Genomic DNA, 14174 nt, shown 5'->3' with positions numbered 1-14174 from the left:
CATTCTTATATTCATTGTGATTATGTACAATATCTGTAAAGCATGAAAACACAAATAGTAGTGAGATTATCTTTGTAATGCAGAGGATATTGTAATATAATAGAGGCTCCCTGTAAACCCTTGTGTGCTATCACTGGATTCTGATGAGAGAGCCCATGTGTGCTGTAATATGGTGAGTAGATTAATATAATCTTGCACAACTACACAAAAAATAAGCTCCCTGTTGGGGGCCCCCAGATGTAAGGATAGTTGGCACATGATAGGGTCATAATATACCGTATAGAAAGTTTATTGCCAAACCATGATAACGAGAGCGCAGGGCCAGTAGGCAGATCGTAGTGTAGATAATAGGGGTACACCATAACCACCATAAATAAATCAGGAAAGCGGAACTGGCTGGAAAACATAGGGTTTTGCCGCTACTAATATGCAGCCTATCGATCACCTACAGGCCAGCTCTATTCATCTGAAGGCGCACAGCCGTTACTATCAGTTTAGTCTATCAAAGACCGCGCGGCTCCCACCATTTCTAGGGTATTATGGCAGACCAACTCGAAGTACGAAATCATTTAGTAGAACCGGCCCAATAGAGGTGTCGACTGCAGATGTCCCTTCTCCCCTTCCTGACAAGAAACATATTGTGCTTACTAAATAAGAACAGAAGAGGAACATGTTAAAGAACAGAAGAGGAAGCATATTCTACATGTCTGCATGCAAGTCGCGTGACTTTTGTCATTTGGGTCAGTCGACCATTTCAGGCGGTTGGATGAAGATCCTATGTCTCCTAACCCTTCTTTTTCCTCGTCTCTGATTCTTCCCATACAGAACATCGCACGGGCCGCCGGCCAAACCACCGGCCCCCACCGCCTGTGTTCCTCCGCCACCCCACCCCCCACCCCCGCCCCCACTCGTGTCGAGTTTTCTTTGTTCGGCGAGGCCCCACCACCGCCCCCACAACCACCGGCCCCACCCGAGCCCCTTCCTTCGCACCGGCGAACTCCGGCGAGCTCTCAAAAATTGACTGACCCAAATTTGAAATTTAGTCTACTATCATTTAACTAGTGTGGAATATAAAAGGGAAAACCATAAGCATTGCGAGTATAGTGTTGAGCGTGCCATGGCGGATCTGAAGGTGAAAACCGGACAAAAGCAACTTCGCAACCAATGTTTGCTTCTAACTAACAAGTAAGTGATGGACAAGAAATCAGAGTAAAGCAGTGGAAAACTGTTTTCTTGCTGCGATAAATAAGTTGAGCAGATACGAAAGAGTACCGCCTATGGTGCGGCGCCGTGTATGCATCTACCGAGAATTTGACGGTGCTATAGTAGCGATGACTGTCAGCGGCGTGGAAGCAGATCTAGGAGGGTAGACGGTGGCGGCGGGGCGCGGTGGATGAGACAGTCGTAGGAGCGGCGCCGGCAAGGTGGACGACAACGCGGATGAAGCGAGAGGATGGGATGCAAGGATCCCGGTCTGAAGTCATGGATGAGAGAGGTCGATCTCTTGTAATGGACGACGACGTCGGGGTATCAGCTTCGGCATGGTGGAGGAGGACGGCGGTGGATGTGGTGGCGGACGGAGGTGGCTGGGGTGGAGAGGGTGTTTTGGCGCCCACGGAGTACGAATGGGGAAATGGAGGGAGAGAGGAAGGGGAGAACCATGTCTTCAGGGCGCGCTTGTCTCAAATGCGAGGAAATTTACAAACTTAGCCCCCGTTTAAAATTTCCTACATCACAGCAATATTAGTCGGTTGGGGATAGGAAGGTAATCTCGCATACACCGAATATTTGCCGACGAGAGTTTGTTTTTGGCGCCCATCATGTATGAATCGGGGAGGGAGTCGATTTCGGCCGAGGAGACACTGTGTTTTGGCGCCCACCATGTATGAATCCGGGTGAGAGGCGGTTATGTCACGTTTGAGTGAAATTACAAACCTACCCCTATCGAAACCTATAGAAATCGAGCCGATAGGCTTTGCGTGTCAGGGATAGGCAGTAATTTCCATCTTGCAGATTTTGGTTTCGGGCGGTTACTGCGACTTTCCGCGCTTCGTTCAAATTTTAGCAGAGCAAGAGTGCACGTTTACCGTGCCAACTCAATTCGAATCCAGTTTGTATTCTATTTTTGTTTGGACAGGATCCATTTGCGATTGGAATAAAATTCTATATACATCATATTTTATATATACTTTCAAAGCACAACACCCTTTATACATAAATATGGTTTACAAATGGCATGATCTCAGATTCATAAGGCTGTATCCATCTTAATTTGGATTTCCAAATATTTGAACCACTTTATGTTGAAATCCAATGTATGCATTCCTCGCTAACTGTCTCCAATTAATGTGTGTTTCATGCGGTTTTTTTACTTCTCAAACATGTATAATGTGTTTCACACACGCAACATATAGTGTAATCCCGTTTAGACATTAATTGCATATAAATCATGCATTGTCTCTAATTAAAGAATCTATGGATCACTATAAACTATATAACATTACACGTGTCCCCAAATTCAAATGAATATGCATGTTTGATACACCAATTTGCGTTATAATATTATCGATGTCGTGATCTCCAATTTAAATATTTGAATCCCCTTTAATCCAGATATTCGTCTCATATAGCTATCACTCATGCTTATATAGGAGTATCTCTCTAGACCTATACGCGTTCATCGTCTCTCGGGTATCTCTCATGCTACCTGTATGTCGACGGTGATCTTTTATCTTCGCAACACACTGACGGTACTCTCTCCCTCGACCTTCATCACTCTATCTCTCTCTCTAAGTATATCTCGCTCCCTGCTATGTGTCTCTAACTATGATTCTCCATGTGAAATCTCTTTCTCTCACACAAACACAAACTTCGTCTCCCGGGGTCTCATTTCTCTCTATTATTCCCCTATGTGCCACTCGCACACCCCCTCTCACACAGAGATGTCTTTCGCTCCTTAGATATGAGAAGCTACGACTCTTCCTCTTAAGTATCTCTTTCTCACACACAAACACAAACTCTTTCTCCCAGGGTCTCATATCTCTCCACCATTCTCTTGTATGTCACTCACACACACTCTCTCCCTAGAGATATCTTGCGTTCCCTCATATGTCTCTCTAGCTATCACTCTCGTTGTGAAATATCTTTCTCTCTCGCAGACACAAAACTCCGTCTCTCGGGATCTCATTTCTCTCTGATATTTGTTTGTATGTGACTCACATGCACACTCTCTCTATCTTTCTCACACCCACACACATAACTCAGCCTTCTGATCCACTCGACTCCTATCTCTAACACACACTAGCTAGCATCTTTATCTTTCTATTTATATGTTTCTCCATCAACCTTCTTTCTCGCCCTCACTCTTGCTTCCTATCACGCACACTATATATGTTTCTATCTACATGCAGTCAAGTGCCCTCTTTTTATCTTTCTCTCACACATACATAACTTCACCCTCTGAACCACCCGGCGGTCATCTCCAATACTCAAACTAGCTGATGTCCCTCTAGCTAGCATCTCTATCTCTGTATCTATCTGTAGTTTCTCCATCAACATTTCTTTCTCGCATGCACTCTTGCTTCCTATCACCCACACTATATATGTCTCTCCATACATGCATTTATAGGTTGATCTCTTTTGCACAATCGTTGCGTCTCGCTACCTCTGCTCACCATAGATGCATGCTCCAGCCCACGCCACTATCTCTTAAAGACAAAAAAACATGCTCAATTATCGAGCCTTCTTCCCTGCACTCTCACATGCATGCATATTGTCATACCGATCTCTCCCTTATCGTTGATCTTATGACTTATGTCTTCTTTCTTTTATCTCGATCATGCTCGCGCGCACACACACACATCCCACGTATACATGTATACCTCTCGCACATGCACGTTCAAGGTCTCCTATGTCTCCATACATAGTTAATTACCCTCAACCCTAACGCCACATCGAATTGTTCTCTTCTTGTGTGTACATAACTTCCGCCTGGATGGGTAAAACACACACTCACACTTAACAATCTCCTTCTAGCTACCCCTCTCTCACTCTTCCCCTATATCCCCGAAACCAATAAGACCATCCCTTCGTTTAATTCCCGCCTACGTGCACCATCGATATATAATAGTCTTCCTCGGTGTCTCTCGAACAAACACGTTCTCTCGACGTCAACTCCTCTCACGCGCACACACCTTCTCTTCCCTCTCTACGGGCCTTTTCTCTCTCGCACCCCCTCGTTGGTGGCCTCTGTCATACACTATGATGAAGCCACGCACACTTAAATTACATCCGCCACCGAGGACCCCGCGTCTCACACACACACACACGCACCCACCCCCACCCACACACACTAAGACTCCATCTCACACACACATGCTCTAGGCGGAGCATTTGTTCCTACCACCCTTCGTCCAATACACTAAGACTCCATCTTACCCGTATGATAAGCAATCACCTTAATTTACTTGTATAACATGGACAAATTCCACTTTACTTTAGTAGTTAACAAACTTATCATCTCTACTCTCTATTACTCTTATAACTAACAAGATGCCCATGCGTTGCACGGAACGTCAAGATGCATTTATATGAGTAGTTTATCTTGTGAGAGAAAAGGATGAACGAGGGAATGCCTTATTTGCAAATGTGGAGAGGGGTGTGGGTATCTTTTTGCAAAATTGCCATAGTTTCCTTCCTATCCGTCAGATATAAATCGGACGTCCTATATTGCAGGATGGCAGGCACACCATCAACACCAACTTTGGTTTTTATAGGAGTAGAGAAAAAACGAGTTGGTGATGATGGTGCCTGCCATCTTGTAATATAGACCGTCCGATCTATATCTGACAGATAGAAAGCAAACTATGACAATTTTACAGAAGATACCCGCACCTCTCTCCACATTTATAGACAAAGCCTTGCCTCATTCATCGTCCTTATCTCCCACAACCTCGTTGTTGAGCAATTAAAAAAGGAAGTCTCTGGAACAATCTAGCATGATGGCCGCTGCCGCCTGCCGGCGCCGTCCATCCCCATGCCTCCGCCCAGTCCGACCACCAGTCACCACCACACTCCACTCCTCCTCACCTTATCTCTCATCTTTCATTTTTTTGATGAAATTGTCGAGATACCAGTTTTCCGATAAAATTCTTGAGATATCATTAGTTTTTACACATGGGATTACTCCTGCATGGGTCAATCACAACAGGTGTTTTGTAAAAAATGCATATTGATGTTCCATGCAATGCACGAGCATCTTGCTAGTAATTATAAAATGCAAATCATGAGCAGGAAGTGACTTTTTTTACACAACCACGTTAACATGGCCACGTAAATCACTAGCTAAAGTGTAATACCATTGTACTTATATCTCGATGCAAAAGGTTGAGTACATGTCCGAAGACTAGAGTCGCACACACGCACTCTGTCTCTCAGAATCTCTCACACACACCAGTTACGTGACGCCCACTTAAGCAGACATGTATGTTACAATTTTTGCACCCGCGGGTACACGTGATGGTGCGCATTTATTTAAGTCGGACGGCGAACCCAAACAGTAGCTGCATTCATTCCCCTCCCACCGCCTCTTCTCTGGTTGCCGTTGTAGGGGAACATAGTAATTTCAATAATTTTCCTACACACACGCAAGATCATGGTGATGCATAGCAACGAGAGGGGAGAGTGTTGTCCACGTACCCTCGTAGACCGAAAGCGGAAGCGTTAACACAACGCGGTTGATGTAGTCGTACGTCTTCACGATCCGACCGATCAAGTACCAAACGCACAGCACCTCCGAGTTCAGCACACGTTCAGCTCGATGACGTCCCTCGAACTCCGATCCAGCCGAGTGTTGAGGGAGAGTTTCGTCAGCACGACGGCGTGGTGACGATGATGATGTTCTACCAATGCAGGGCTTCGCCTAAGCTCCGCAACGATATTATCGAGGTGTAATATGGTGGAGGGGGCACCGCACACGGCTAAAATATCGTATATCAATTGTGTGTCTGGAGGTGCCCCCCTGCCCCCGTATATAAAGGGGGAGGCCGGCTGGCCCTTGGGGCGCACCAAGGAGAGGGGGGGGAGTCCTCCTCCTAGTAGGAGTAGGACTCCCCTTTCCTAGTCCAACTAGGAAGAGAGAAGGGGGAAGGAAAGAGAGGGAGAGGGAGAGGGAAAGAGGGGCTGCGCCCCCCTCCCCTAGTCCAATTCGGACTCCTCATGGGAGGGGGCGCGCCACCTCCTGGGCTGCTGCCCTCTCTCTCCCCTCAGGCCCACTAAGGCCCAATACTTCCCCGCGGGATCCCGGTAACCCCTCCGGCACTCCGGTTTTATCCGAAACTTCTCCGGAACACTTCCGGTGTCTCAATATAGTCGTCCAATATATCAATCTTTATGTCTCGACCATTTCGAGACTCCTCATCATGTCCGTGATCACATCCGGGACTCCGAACAACCTTCGGTACATCAAAACATATAAACTCATAATATAACTGTCATCGTAACTTTAAGCGTGCGGACCCTACGGGTTCGAGAACTATGTAGACATGACCGAGACACCTCTCCGGTCAACAACCAATAGCGGAACCTGGATGCTCATATTGGTTCCTACATATTCTACGAAGATCTTTATTGGTCAGACCGCATAACAACATACGTTGTTCCCTTTGTCATCGGTATGTTACTTGCCCGAGATTCGATCGTCGGTATCTCGATACCTAGTTCAATCTCGTTACCGGCAAGTCTCTTTACTCGTTCCGTAATACATCATCCCGCAACTAACTCATTAGTCACAATGCTTGCAAGGCTTATAGTGATGTGTATTACTGAGTGGGCCCAGAGATACCTCTCCGACACTCGGAGTGACAAATCCTAATCTCGAAATACGCCAACCCAACAAGTACCTTCGGAGACACCTGTAGAGCGCCTTTATAATCACCCAGTTACGTTGTGACGTTTGGTAGCACACAAAGTGTTCCTCCGGTAAACGGGAGTTGCATAATCTCATAGTCATAGGAACATGTATAAGTCATGAAGAAAGCAATAGCAACATACTAAACGATCGGGTGCTAAGCTAACGGAATGGGTCAAGTCAATCACGTCATTCTCCTAATGAGGTGATCTCGTTAATCAAATGACAACTCATGTCTATGGCTAGGAAACATAACCATCTTTGATTAACGAGCTAGTCAAGTAGAGGCATACTAGTGACACTCTGTTTGTCTATGTATTCACACATGTATTATGTTTCCGGTTAATACAATTCTAGCATGAATAATAAACATTTATCATGATATAAGGAAATAAATAATCCTTTATTATTGCCTCTAGGGCATATTTCCTTCAGTCTCCCACTTGCACTAGAGTCAATAATCTAGTTCACATCGCCATGTGATTTAACATCAATAGTTCACATCACCATGTGATTAACACCCATAGTTCACATCGTCATGTGACCAACACCCAAAGGGTTTACTAGAGTCAATAATCTAGTTCACATCGCTATGTGATTAACACCCAAAGAGTACTAAGGTGTAATTATGTTTTGCTTGTGAGATAATTTTAGTCAACGGGTCTGTCACATTCAGATCCGTAAGTATTTTGTAAATTTCTATGTCTACAATGCTCTGCACGGAGCTACTCTAGCTAATTGCTCCCACTTTCAATATGTATCTAGACCGAGACTTAGAGTCATCTAGATTAGTGTCAAAACTTGCATCGACGTAACCCTTTACGACGAACCTTATGTCACTTCCATAATCGAGAAACATATCCTTATTCCAGTAAGGATAATTTTGACCGCTGTCCAGTGATCTACTCCTAGATCACTATTGTACTCCCTTGCCAAAATCAGTGTAGGGTATACAATAGATCTGGTACACAGCATGGCATACTTTATAGAACCTATGGCCAAGGCATAGGGAATGACTTTCATTCTCTTTCTATCTTCTGCCGTGGTCGGGCTTTGAGTCTTACTCAATTTCACACCTTGTAACACAGGCAAGAAACTCTTTCTTTGACTGTTCCATTTTGAACCAGTTCAAAATCTTGTTAAGGTATGTACTCATTGAAAAAACTTATCAAGCGTCTTGATCTATCTCTATAGATCTTGATGCTCAATATGTAAGTAGATTCACCGAGGTCTTTCTTTGAAAAACTCCTTTCAAACACTCCTTTATGCTTTGCAGAATAATTCTACATTATTTCCGATCAACAATATGTCATTCACATATACTTATCAGAAATGCTGTAGTGCTCCCACTCACTTTCTTGTAAATACAGGCTTCACCGCAAGTCTGTATAAAACTATATCCTTTGATCAACTTATCAAAGCGTATATTCCAACTCCGAGATACTTGCACCAGTCCATAGATGGATCGCTGGAGCTTGCATATTTTGTTAGCACCTTTAGGATTGACAAAACCTTCTGGTTGCATCATATACAACTCTTCTTTAATAAATCCATTAAGGAATGCAGTTTTGTTTATCCATTTGCCAGATTTCATAAAATGCGGCAATTGCTAACATGATTCGGACAGACTTAAGCATAGATACGAGTGAGAAACTCTCATCGTAGTCAACACCTTGAACTTGTCGAAAACCTTTTTGCGACAATTCTAGCTTTGTAGACAGTAACACTACTATCACTGTTTGTCTTCCTCTTGAAGATCCATTTAATCTCAATGGCTTGCCGATCATTGGGCAAGTCGATCAAAGTCCATACTTTGTTCTCATACATGGATCTCATCTCAGATTTCATGGCCTCAAGCCATTTTGCGGAATCTGGGCTCACCATCGCTTCTTCATAGTTCGTAGGTTCGTCATGGTCTAGTAACATACCCTCCAGAACAGGATTACCGTACCACTCTGGTTGACCTATGAGCTTTAGTAATAACTTGATCTGAAGTTTCATGATCATTATCATTAACTTCCCCACTAATTGGTGTAGGTGTCGCAGAAACTGGTTTCTGTGATGATCTACTTTCCAATAAGGGAGCAGGTACGGTTACCTCATCTATTTCTACTTTCCTCCCACTCACTTCTTTCGAGAGAAACTCCTTCTCTAGAAAGGATCCATTCTTAGCAATGAATATCTTGCCTTCGGATATGTGATAGAAGGTGTACCCAACAGTCTCCTTTGGGTATCCTATGAAGACACATTTCTCCGATTTAGGTTCGAGCTTATCAGGTTGAAGTTTCTTCACATAAGCATCGCAACCCCAAACTTTAAGATACGACAACTTTGGTTTCTTGCCAAACCATAGTTCATAAGGTGTCGTTTCAACGGATTTTGATGGTGTCTTATTTAGAGTGAATGCAGCCGTCTCTAAAGCATAACCCCAAAACGATAGCGGTAAATCAGTAAGAGACATCATAGATCGCACCATATCTAGTAAAGTACGATTACGACGTTCGGACACACCATTACGCTGTGGTGTTCCGGGTGGCGTGAGTTGCGAAACTATTCCGCATTGTTTCAAATGTAGGCCAAACTCGTAACTCAAATATTCTCCTCCACGATCAGATCGTAGAGATTTTATTTTCTTGTTACGATGATTTTCAGCTTCACTCTGAAATTCTTTGAACTTTTCAAATGTTTCAGACTTATGTTTCATTAAGTAGATATACCCATATCTGCTCAAATCATCTGTGAAGGTGAGAAAATAACGATATCCGCCACGAGCTTCAATATTCATCAGACCACATACATCTGTATGTATGATTTCCAATAAATCTGTTGCTCTCTCCATAGTTCCGGAGAACGGTGTTTTAGTCATCTTGCCCATGAGGCACGGTTCGCAAGTACCAAGTGATTCATAACCAAGTGATTCCAAAAGTCCATCAGTATAGAGTTTCTTCATGCGCTTTACACCGATATGACCTAAACGACAGTGCCACAAATAAGTTGCACTATCATTATTAACTTTGCATCTTTTGGCTTCATTTTATGAATATGTGTATCACTACGATCGAGATCCAACAAACCATTTTATTGGGTGTATGACCATAGAAGGTTTTATTCATGTAAACAGAACAACAATTATTCTCTAATTTAAATGAATAACCGTATTGCAACAAACATGATCAAATCATATTCATGCTGAACGCAAACACCAAATAACACTTATTTAGTTTCAACACTAATCCCGAAAGTATAGGGAGTGTGTGATGATGATCATATCAATCTTGGAACTACTTCCAACACACATCGTCACCTCACCTTTTACTAGTCTCTGTTTATTCTGCAACTCCCGTTTCGAGTTACTACTCTTAGCAACTGAACCAGTATCAAATACCGAGGGGTTGGTATAAACACTAGTAAAGTACACATCAATAACATGTATATCCAATATACCTTTGTTCACTTTGCCATCCTTCTTATCCACCAAATAGTTGGGGTAGTTCCGCTTCCAGTGACCAGTCCCTTTGCAGTAGAAGCACTTAGTCTCAGGCTTAGGACCAAGCTTAGGCTTCTTCACATGAGCAGCAACTTGCTTGCCGTTCTTCTTGAAGTTCCCCTTCTTCCCTTCGCCCTTTTCTTGAAACTAGTGGTCTCGTCAACCATCAACACTTGATGTTTTTCTTGATTTCTACCTTCGTCGATTTCAGCATCACGAAGAGCTCGGGAATTACTTTCGTCATCCCTTGCATACTATAGTTCATCACGAAGTTCTACTAACTTGGTGATGGTGACTAGAGAATTCTGTCAATCACTATTTTATCTGGAAGATTAACTCCCACTTGATTCAAGCGATTGTAGTACCCAGACAATCTGAGCACATGCTCACTGCTTGAGCTATTCTCCTCCATCTTTTAGCTATAGAACTTGTTGGAGACTTCATATCTCTCAACTCGGGTATTTGCTTGAAATATTAACTTCAACTCCTGGAACATCTCATATGGTCCATGACGTTCAAAACGTCTTTGAAGTCCCGATTCTAAGCTGTTAAGCATGGTGCACTAAACTATCAAGTAGTCATCATATTGAGCTAGCCAAACGTTCATAACGTCTGCATCTGCTCTTGCAATAGGTCTGTCACCTAGCGGTGCATCAAGGACATAATTCTTCTGTGTAGCAATGAGGATAATCCTCAGATCACGGATCCAATCCGCATCATTGCTACTAACATCTTTCAACATAATTTTTCTCTAGGAACATATCAAAATAAACATAGGGAAGCAACAACGCGAGCTATTGATCTAAAACATAATTTGCAAAATACTATCAGGACTAAGTTCATGATAAATTTAAGTTCTATTAATCATATTACTTAAGAACTCCCACTTAGATAGACATCCCTCTAATCATCTAAGTGATTACGTGATCCAAATCAACTAAACCATGTCCGATCATCACGTGAGATGGAGTAGTTTCAATGGTGAACATCACTATGTTGATCATATCTACTATATGATTCATGCTCGACCTTTCGGTCTCCGTGTTCCGAGGCCATATCTGCATATGCTAGGCTCGTCAAGTTTAGGAAAGACAGGGAGAGGGAGAGGGAAAGAGGGGCTGCGCCCCCCTCCCCTAGTCCAATTCGGACTCCTCATGGGAGGGGGCATGCCACCTCCTGGGCTGCTGCCCTCTCTCTCCCCTCAGGCACACTAAGGCCCAATACTTCCCCGGGGGGTTCCGTTAACCCCTCCGGCACTCCGGTTTTATCCGAAACTTCTCCGGAACACTTCCGGTGTCCGAATATAGTCGTCCAATATATCAATCTTTATGTCTCGACCATTTCGAGACTCCTCATCATGTCCGTGATCACATCCGGGACTCCGAACAACCTTTGGTACATCAAAACATATAAACTCATAATATAACTGTCATCGTAACTTTAAGCGTGCGGACCCTACGGGTTCGAGAACTATGTAGACATGACCGAGACACCTCTCCGGTCAATAACCAATAGCGGAACCTGGATGCTCATATTGGTTCCTACATATTCTACGAAGATCTTTATCGGTCAGACCGCATAACAACATACGTTGTTCCCTTTGTCATCGGTATCTTACTTGCCCGAGATTCGATCGTCGGTATCTCGATACCTAGTTCAATCTCGTTACCGGCAAGTCTCTTTACTCGTTCCGTAATACATCATCCCACAACTAACTCATTAGTCACAATGCTTGCAAGGCTTATAGTGATGTGTATTACTGAGTGGGCCCAGAGATACCTCTCCAACACTCGGAGTGACAAATCCTAATCTCGAAATACGCCAACCCAACAAGTACCTTCGGAGACACATGTAGAGCACCTTTATAATCACCCAGTTACGTTGTGACGTTTGGTAGCACACAAAGTGTTCCTCCGGTAAACGGGAGTTGCATAATCTCATAGTCATAGGAACATGTATAAGTCATGAAGAAAGCAATATCAACATACTAAACGATCGAGTGCTAAGCTAACGGAATGGGACAAGTCAATCACGTCATTCTCCTAATGAGGTGATCCCGTTAATCAAATGACGACTCATGTCTATGGCTAGGAAACATAACCATCTTTGATTAACGAGCTAGTCAAGTAGAGGCATACTAGTGACACTCTGTTTGTCTATGTATTCACACATGTATTATGTTTCCGGTTAATACAATTCTAGCATGAATAATAAACATTTATCATGATATATGGAAATAAATAATACTTTATTATTGCCTCTAGGGCATATTTCCTTCAGCCGTAGCCCGGTAGCCATGGACCGGCCGAAGGTAACGACATACGCCATACTCCCGCCGGAGCGGCGCTTTAATCTGGAAATTTTAGTGGTCATGCATGCATCTTTTTGTGCTAGCACTCCTATATAAGGGTTGACCGGTCGCTTCCCGCGGACGTGCGCGGGTGGTGGAAGAGGAAGGAGAAGGGAAGCAGGCTATGGAGTAACGTTTTTTTACCACATTTTCTTAGGAAACTGAGTGCAATAATTGAGTAGTTTTGCAAACTACCAGTACTACACCTGAAACGGTTCAAAACCAATACCACCACCACGCCCGCGTCTGACCGCCCTGGCCGACCCAACCCCCCTCCCTTGCCGACGCGCGCTTCCCGCTTGAAACGGTCAGCGTCGCCCCGGAACGTCAGTGCCGCATTAATGCCCGGCCAGAGTGGAGGCGACCTCTCACTAGTGCCGGCTTTGAAGCAGCGTGACAGCCGAGAGAGTGCCGCTTCCCGGTGCATGCAACTGCTCCGCGTCGAGGCTGGCCATAGTTTGGATGAGTCTCCATCATGGGGAACCACAGTAACTGCGATGATATGGACTCCCGTTGCCCATAGTTATGGATCGTTCCATCTATGAAGAACACGTGGGACTGGAACTATGAGACAGACATGTACCCAGGAGTGGACGTACGAACCTGAGTAATGTAGCACAGCAAGTGAAGTAGAAAGGCACAAATAGTATGAACATGCATGGCATATAGGCATTTGTCTCTTACTACCACTAAATGTTGTACGTGCAATGCCCGGTGATGTTATGGAGTACGTGCCTAAGTACTCTACTACTACTATATTAATTGGAGGCACATATTAGGTTTTATATTTGTTTACGTGTATGCCCCGAGACCTTCCAACTAGACGTGTCTTTCTCTCCGGGTCGCACTTTGTATCGTTCATACCACTAGTACTACTACGTGTGGTCTCCGACCCAGAAGTGGAGACGCTCTATCACGCTGTTCATGTCCCACTCCTTTCGCTAACGTGTGGGACATCCAGCACGTGCCGTGTTTGGCACTCCTTCGTCGTAAGAGTTGAAACGCTAGCATTCATCAGAAATAAAAAATAAATATAAATCAGTAGTGATACTATACCACGCGGTTTCCTTGCTCCTCGATATCGGAAAGAATACTTCCGTTCGCCGACATGTGGGACGCCGACCATCCTGGTCCACTTGCCATGCCCGCAGAACTCCAAGGGACAGTCACCCCAGTCATCGCGCCGCGGTAATCACTAATGAGCCATCAAATCACAGGCCCAACCTTTCCCACTTTGAAGTTGCTCGGACGAAGGAACCATCATGACTTCGTTGAATTCCGCTTCTTGAAGATAACTATTGTACCAGCAGTACTGCTAGCTACAGTAGTTACTCCAGCAGAGGCCTCCTTTGGTTCATAGGATAGGAATTTTATAGGAATATGAAAATCATAGGAAGTGAGATGACATGCATCTCAATTCCTATAGAGAA

Source organism: Aegilops tauschii, chromosome 3 (assembly GCF_002575655.3).
Source record: "Aegilops tauschii subsp. strangulata cultivar AL8/78 chromosome 3, Aet v6.0, whole genome shotgun sequence".
Lineage (NCBI taxonomy): Eukaryota > Viridiplantae > Streptophyta > Magnoliopsida > Poales > Poaceae > Aegilops > Aegilops tauschii.
Note: the sequence above shows the minus strand (reverse complement) of the source record.